Here is an 8,265-nt window from a genome sequence, read left to right on the forward strand (position 1 = left end):
AGATAGATAGATAGATAGATAGATAGATAGATAGATAGATAGATAGATAGATAGATAGATAGATAGATAGATAGATAGATAGATAGATAGATATATCCTGACAGAAGTACCTTCTTCCAGGATGACAATGGGCCCATCCATAAGCCATAAAGAGTCACTGAGCTGTCTCTATTAGTAGGAAATTATGTGAATCATGTAGTGTAACCTTGGCAATCAACATATTATGGGCTGCTGATTGCTCCACCACCACCATATGAAGGTATATTTTGTACAATGTGCAAAATAGCCACTGGTTAGTCAAAGCCTGTGCAGCCTGAAGCTAAGTGTTTCCATAGTCACAAACTTCTTTTCATCATCTTCTTCTTGTTTAGTCAGTCAGAGAAAACAAGCACATGTCTGACTGTGAAATTAAGGGAGACTGCACACTTTTCTGTTAACGAACTCATCAGTTATTTATCATACCCCTGTTAATCGTCAATTCTGACTGTAATGAAGGCCATTATTTACAAAATCAATATCATTTTGTAATCAGTAAAACTTGAAACAAGCTTTCAAGCCCATAGCTCATCAAGATAGTGTTTATTGAGGTCATAGGGAAACTAACTTTCCCACAAACTTCCACACGGTTAGAAATCTCTTTGAGTTTTGCCCTGTTGACTGTTAAAATCAATGTAAATAAAAGCCAAATGCAATAATGTCATAAACCAAAATTTATTTTCAACAGAACATAGAAACATGTTAAACTGAGACATGTTCCTATTTAGCAAAAAGTATTTTGAATTTGACAGCAGCAACATGTCTCAAAAATTACGACCTGAGGAAATAAAATGCTGGAAAATTAAGGAGTACTTAAAAGAAAGCTCAAGCAATATGTTGCAATCAATTGGGTTAAGTGGTAACAAGTCTTTGTCTTCAAATATAGTATTATGTCCCTAATATCCTAAAAACAGTCCAACAATCTTGAGAAATCTATATGTGCAAGGAATAAGGCCAAAGATCAATATTGTATGGATATGATTTGGGGCCTTCTGGAGGCCCTTCATTTAAACCAGGCATGATTCTGTCATGCAAATCACTGTGTGGGTTGAAGAACACTTCTAGAACATAAACATTGTCTGTGAGTACAGTTCACAGTGCCATTCACAAACACAAGTTAAAGAAGAAGCCATATGTGAATATGAGCAACACTTATGCTCTCAGCCAGATGACATCTTTTTCGGGAAGGTCTTGCATATCTCAGCAAGATTAAACCATCTGTTATAACGGCTTCGTAGTAGAAGAGTCTGCATGTTGAACTGGCCAGCCTGGAGACCAGAACAACTGAAAACATTTGTTGCATCACAAAATGAAAAATGCAACATAAAAGAATGTCACCGGTGAGCAGCTAGGATCCTATATTAGAGAAGAGTGGGATAAATATAAAGAATTAAGTTTAAAATATAAGTATAGCCTCTTTTAGGTTTTGAATATTTGTATTTATTATTAATTGTTTTTGAATGTGACGCTTTATAATTTTTCACTTTGATAATTTTCAGTTTAGTTTGATTCTTATTTTCTATTTTTGTTAATTTTTCTCAACTTTTATTATTGTACGTTGGTTATTTAGCTTTGTAAAGGAGCTGATTGCTCCCACTTCTTATACAAATATATTTTGGTTGCTTGTTTGAAATCCCTAAACCGTGCCTGATAGGCCAAAATTCTGTAACTAACCACTCAAATGACCATCATATTCTCTAAGCTCCCAGACTGAAATTAATGTCTGACAATGGAATGTAAGCATCGCTGCATCTCCATGATACCAAATAAAGGTCAGTGGGATTAAACACATATATTTAAGTGTATTATTATTCTTTTGCTTTTAAAACTGATTTTAAAAAATCATCATGCACATGCTGTTTCTCACAATATACTGCATTTATGTCAGCCTGCAGTGCACATGAACAAGGTGTGCATTGTGCCGGCATGTAGCCGTCTCCAGGAACATGACAGTTTAATTTTCTCCATCTGACCATCTGATACAACACATTCACTGATATGTTCAGGCACTTTTGGCTCTCGGAGGAGGCGGACGCACTTTTTCTCCTCTCCTCTCCCTTATCTCCCCTGCTTAGTTCTTATGTCCTTGTCTAGTCTCGTGTTTTTTTGTATTACTTTCCCTGGAACACTCTCTCACAGTCTGTTTCTAAAACCTAAAGAGAATTATGGATTTGATCAACTGGTCTCTGAATGCTATTGACACTCTTTTCTCAACGAGAAGTCTGTGCTCGGGAGAGCCCGAGTGCCCTGGAGGGACTTTCCCCGCTGGATACACGATGGATGGGTGGCAGAAATGGAGGGTCGTGTGCCTGGCGGGACTGTCGATCGAGGACGCTGAAGATATCTACCTATTCGGAACCATGATAACAGGGTTCTTGCTGATCGGAGCTGGCTTGGCCCTGGCTTATTGGAGAATTAAGAAAGCGGAACCGGCTGTTCAAACCCCCCCAAGGCTGCCCGCTGGGATTGAAACGATGGGACGAGGCGCGACTTCTTAGAACGGGCTCATCGAAAGCAGCATGGTTAAGACCTTGGAGACGCTTACAGCTGCCGTGAATACTCAGAATAACACCTCTGAGCTTATACTGGGTTACATCAAGGAGAGGCCTGCTCAGAATACCTTTGAGCGAAAGTTGGATTACATTGTGGAACAGTTCACTGCAGTCGTGAGTTCTCGGAATCGGCTCTCTGAGCAAAGGAATGACAAGACCACGGAGCGCAAGTTTGATACCATCATGCGGAAGCTCGCGGTTCTCCAACAGGAGATTGAGAGACCCGTGTCGGAGTGTTAAAGAACAGCTTTGAAATTCTCATGAGTTGTTGCAAAAGAAAAATTACCATCATAATGCGGCTACCCCTTCGGCGCCAGCTGTGGGCTCAAGGCCGGAGCTCAAGGCTGGAGCTGAACAAAAACTCCCTGATAACGACTGTGTTGAGTCTGTTCCTTCCCATTCCCTACAAGGCCACCTGGGGTGGCTGGAAGACTGTTTACTTAGCCTGGCAGGGCGAAGGACACTGTCTCAGCTGAACTATGGACACACAAACACATACATATACCGATACTGATAAGCACTCACTGACGCATCACCCTCCCTACCCCGGATCCAACGCCACCTCCAACGCTTACCTCCCCTCTGATGTGGACATCGGGTCAGCTGGAGGCGCAGTCGAAAGATTGCAGCAGTCCCAGATCAGATGTACACACTGGAACTCTTTCCCATGTTGCTTGTCTGTATTTATTGTGCTATGGTGTGTTGTTATCTGTGCATTCCTGTATTATCCTTTTGTGTTACACATTTCGATGTTCTTTTCCTCGCTACCTAGCCTGACCTGTCTCCCCAATGTGATGTTTGTATTGTATGTACGGTCGGCAAGGTCTGTCATCTCGGTTGTGGGCAAAAGACCTGCAACTGACAAATAAAGGCTATCACATCTCATCATCATCTAAAGCCCACATACATTCCCCAGCCCTATTCACAGCTTTTAGTCTATCTTCGTCACAGTCAGGTAACCTTGCAAAACACCAATAAAAATCAATGCCATGCAGAAATGCTTCACACAGCAACCATTTCATTTACAGACACTGATGATAAAAAAAAGAAAAGAAAAGGAAAAAAAAGGCTGAATGATTGTGGAGTTGGTATGGTATATCTTTGTCATGTGTGTGTGCAAACCACTATACACCATATTAGTTTTTACATTTACCTTTTTAAAACACAAAACGTGGAATTTTAAATAAGTACAGATCATATAGAAGAACAGAACTTGACTCATTGAGATCAATTATTTGGCGGTTAGAGTCTGAAAATCATCATGGAAGAATGGATGAAGATGGAGGCTTGGGTGGAGCTGTGATGGAGAGATGGAGAGTGAATCAGAGACTAAAAGGGAGAACGGCGGAAAAACACTGAAATTTAAAGAACACAGTGAGGAGGCTGACTGACTCATAGTAGGTGGGCAAGAAGATGATTGGATTAGTTTAATGATGTCAGTCATGAGTTTGACAGCGTGGGAAAGTTGAAGTGATGTAAAGAACAGCGTAGCAGCTGAAAACCGAGGAAAGCAGCCAGATGAGTGATTACAGATCTTCCTTATTGAACTTGAAGTGGAAGTGGAGTGCAAAGTTATCAGTTATCACTAATGATAGGATGCTGTATTAGTCAGGTCAAGTTTATTGACTTAAATCAGGTGAGGCATAGAGACATTTGTTGAATATAGCACCCCGTGTCAGGCAAAGTGTAAACATGTTTATTTAATAACTACCTCACTATGGGAAACCATAAGGATTGGATCAGATTTTCAAATCCAAGGCACCAGCACTTTGAATCAAACATATGACAGTGTTGAATGACAAATAAAAGAATGTATCAGTGACACAGCCAAGACTTTATGTTTTTAATTACATACAGAACATTTTATTTATTTTCAATAAAAAGCAGGTTCAGTCACAACCTTTTACCAGCTTTGTGGAGAATTTAACTGAAAAACACACTGCTGTCAACACACACACTGCTTTACATATTGCATTGACGGCAGATGTCTCAAAGCTGCAAAGGATATGGAATATGTTTATGACTTTATGGCTGTACTTTCTGAAGTGACTTTCCAGAAAGTACAGTAAACTGAAGAACTGAGGATCTGCCAAAATATCAGTGCTTGATTAAAAAAAAAAATGTCAGGTTTAAATTTCCATGCAGCCTGCACTAAGATTTAAATACTAGCCCTCACTCAAACATTAAAGCTCTTTTTAAAACCAAATGTCAGTGCTATTTATGACAAAAACCTTGGAGAAGACTTGACCAGTACGAATGGAACATTTATGGAATGTATGAAACTTTGCCTGTGTATTAAAATGTGTGAGTGACTCTGCAGCACAAGCGCTCACAAAGATAGAGATTGTTTTTCTGTTTTTTTTTTTACATGCTGTCCATCAGTGTTTACATGTGTTAAGATGCCTTAAAAAACACACACACAAGGAGGAGCTGTGCTGCTCTCTGGCAGGAAGCACCATGCCCTCCTGTATTTTAAATGCACTTCAGAACAACACGCAGCAACATTACATATGAGCGGGCGGAGGGAGGTTTGGGCTCTTCACTCACCCCCGTTCTGTTAACCGTCGGGGCTGAGGGGCTGAGAGGAGGTGCTGGCCGTTAGATTGGGGTCTGGGATGCGGGGCCTCCCTGCTACTGTAAATAAGAAGGCGGTCTTCTTTCCTCCACCAAAGAGAGAAGGCTTACATCTCCTGGGTCCAGGTACGGTTTGCCCGTCTGGGGGCAGGAGTACCCGGACCTGGGATATAGAGTATGTTTGGGGAGTGTGAATGTGTGTATAGTGTCTATTTGTGTCTGTCTCCACGTTGGGTGAGTGCTGAGTATTTGTTTGTGTATATGGGGGTGGGAATGCACGTTTGTGTCTGCATGCGCCTGTTTGTCTGTGTCTCCTCGGGTCCTCGTACTCTGGGGCCTCTGGATATCTGGATCTCCTCCATACCTGCTTCATGCCCCGGGGGATGTGGCTATGGCTCCCCACACTCCCTAGCAGATCCTTTGGAATACAAGCGTGCTGATCCACACAGGTGTGCACACAGGTGTTCACAGACACAAACTACACCTTTCTTGGCTGCTACCTCAAAGCACATTGTGCGCTGTCAATCTTGCGTGCTGCACAAGAACATGTAATATTTAGAATTTACTGCTAGCTATCCCCCAGTCATGTCTGTCCCGTCTGTAACAACCGAAAATCAAATCAAATAAATACATAATTATAATAAAGGTCAATCAAATGGACCAATATGGCAAGGCCATGATGATCCACTTGGTAAAGTAAATCCTCTTGGCATCTTTCTTGGCCTTCAGACAATGATTCTGATGGCTAAAGATCCAAACGGGACAGGCACAACAACAACAACAACAAATCCACACACACACACACAAACACACACAAAAGTAAACTGCAGGAGTCAGAGTTTTCATTTATTTAACCCCCAAAAATTACATTTACAAAAGTAATAAATGTTGAGCTTATAAAAGAGGTCAAAGAAACAAAACTGAACTCAGACAAAGAACTACAAACTTAACAAACCAAACAACTGCTCAAACAAATATAACTGACCCAAACAGGAAACGACACACAAGAAGGGTATAGATAATGGCTGATCAGAAACAAAACACAATCATAAACCACAAAAATGATGCATTACAGTCTAGTTTGTTAATAAAATAAACACCAAAGAAGAAAATCAAAACCACTGAACCCTAAACTCAAATATCCAATCAAATACAAAAGCTTTTTTTTTTTTAAATTAAAGAAAATACACATTCTCCCCCTTTAGCAGGAAGTGGTGGTGCGGTCCAGTTATCCCTCTTTGTATTTAATGGCTTCAAACCCTGGCCACCACCTTTTGTCCTGCAACTCCCAGGGATCATGGCAGGTAAGACGCAAGTAAAAGAAACAACGCTTAGTCAAAAATCAAACAAGGTAATGAACTGGTATGAATGCATAAGTAAACTAAATTTATATTTTGATATTGCTAGGGATGATGCAATGATCGGGGACCATTCTTAATTTCGTTGTTCTTGTGACAATGACAATAAAGTTTCTGATTCTGATTCTAAATGTGTGCTTACAAATACAACTAATGTATCCAGTGTTTTACAGTATGTGTGGATCTGGAAGGCTGCTACAAAGTCTATATTTGCTTTGCTTTATCATTAGTGGAGTCTGCCTACAAGGTTATGTGGTTGTTCACTTTGTCTTGCCACGAGAAAAGACCCAGGGAAACCGAGTTAACAATAAAAACGATTAAAAAATAACGCTACAAACCAATAAAAACCCTGAAAACCATCACTTTCACACCCGAGCCTCAACACTCGCGGCCCTGCACCAAACGACTCACTGACTGTCCGTGGCCTGGGGGTTGGGGCCGCTGTTCTACCTGAATCACTCAAAATATGGGGTGAATTGTATGAAAGTTTTACTAAAGATGGGATTTGGCCCAAGTTAGATGGCATTCATTTTTGGAATCATTCTGCCGATGGATTTAGGAATTTCTCTAAATACTCTTGACCACTGAGAGATACAGTATCACTGGGCATTTTATGTCATGTCATACACATTAAATTGAAGTAATTTGCCAGCTGTCAAAGATCCAGATAATTCAAGAACTAGGGACTGAATTTTTTCATGGTGTCAGGGGAATGTTCAGCCTTGGGAGAAGTACGCATTTACAGAATTTTGCTCTAAATGAGGTGTTGCAGGAGAGTGGAGTTGTACATTGCCATTTTAATTCTGATGACCTGTTAGTAAATGCATGATCGGGACAGGACACTTGCAGCCAAACGCTGTGTGAGACAGCCTTCTGTCATGTTCTTGTTTGCTTAAGATCTTATGAAACACTCAAAATTGTGGAAAATGTTAGTGTATAATTAAAAAGAATATTCAGCTGATTGATTGACTCCTGCACTTGCCACTTAAATGTGTTCTTGGTCCACTTTTTCATCACTTTCACTGACAATTCACTTTAAAAAGCGAACCAGATGACAGAGTGATCGATTGATAACACACACACGGTGAAAAGCTATTATGACTTTCATTATCTTTAGTGTAATAGATCCAGCTTCAGTAATGACACTAAATCACCCCAGACAGCCTTTAAAATGGCTTTAGATCATCTCCTTTTATCCCAGAATTTCCTCAGAATACATACAATTGAATGTTTTAGGGATAAACTCTTCAACTACGGTTTTTAGTATCAAAATAATTACATTTAACTCAGATGACTGCAGAAGACTGAATCCAAATATAAAATATAATTTATACTTTTGCATAGCTTTTTTTTAATTACTGTTTTACCTCCAGGTGAAATTCTTACTGATACTCATCTTATTACATTTAAGAATGTCACCATGTTCACCATGCTCCCAGATCTCAGTAAGAGAGATGGCTCTAAAACTGTGTTACAATATGTTGTCTAATAGATAAGTTGGGTGCTTTTTAGTCTTCAATAGTGGTCAAAGTTCCTGTCAGGTACGCTTTTCATTTGCCTTTGTTGCTGAATTACAGTGTATTGATTTGCAGAATACTGAGGAACTACTGACTGTTAGAAACAATAAATTTAACACACATGCAGGGGAGAAAAGCACCACATCATCAAGCAGTACTTTGACCACATTTGATACATAAATTAGAGCTCTTTGGTGTGATTTTCTGCGGAGACACATTCTGCTTTCA

The sequence above is a fragment of the Pundamilia nyererei genome, unplaced genomic scaffold, assembly GCF_000239375.1.
Source record: "Pundamilia nyererei isolate P.nyererei 1_Seehausen unplaced genomic scaffold, PunNye1.0 scaffold00012, whole genome shotgun sequence".
Lineage (NCBI taxonomy): Eukaryota > Metazoa > Chordata > Actinopteri > Cichliformes > Cichlidae > Pundamilia > Pundamilia nyererei.